Source organism: Sceloporus undulatus, chromosome 4 (assembly GCF_019175285.1).
Source record: "Sceloporus undulatus isolate JIND9_A2432 ecotype Alabama chromosome 4, SceUnd_v1.1, whole genome shotgun sequence".
NCBI classification, from domain to species: Eukaryota; Metazoa; Chordata; class Lepidosauria; order Squamata; family Phrynosomatidae; genus Sceloporus; species Sceloporus undulatus.
Window position 1 is genome coordinate 3310275 of NC_056525.1, and position 534 is coordinate 3310808.

At 37.1% G+C, this 534-nt stretch overlaps 1 protein-coding gene across 2 annotated transcripts in view; it reads right to left on the reverse strand.

Annotated features, from left to right (window-relative positions):
* The window catches only part of LOC121928097 (kinesin-like protein KIF3B), a 32946-nt gene that overhangs the window by 31385 nt on the left and 1027 nt on the right, over window positions 1–534 (reverse strand). The gene's annotated exons all lie outside the window — the stretch shown is intronic.

Consider the following 534-nt stretch of genomic DNA (forward strand, 5'->3'; position numbering starts at 1 on the left):
AATTGGGAGCATACTTATCAAATTTGCAGATGACACCAAATTAGGAGGAATAGCTAATACTCCAGAGGACAGGATCAAGATTCAAAATGACCTGAATAGACTGAAATGCTGGGCCAAAGCTAACGAAATGAAATTTAACACAGAGAAATGTAAGGTACTGCTCTTAGGGCAGAAAAATGAAATGCACAAATATAGGATGGGAGACACATTGCTGAATGAAAGTACATGTGAAAGTGATCTAGGAGTCCAAGTAGACCATAAGTTGAACATGAGTGAACAGTGTGATGTGGCAGCTAAAAAGGCCAATGCAATTTTAGGCTGCATCAATAAACGTATAGTGTCTAGATCAAGAGAAGTAATAGTGCCATTGTTTTCTGCTCTGGTCAGGCCCCACCTGGAATATTGTGTCCAGTTCTGTTTTAAAGTTTTAAAGTTAAACGAATATAATAGTGTTATTCAACATCTTTATCAATGACTTGAATGACAAAATTGGGAGCATACTTATCAAATTTGCAGATGACACCAAATTAGGAG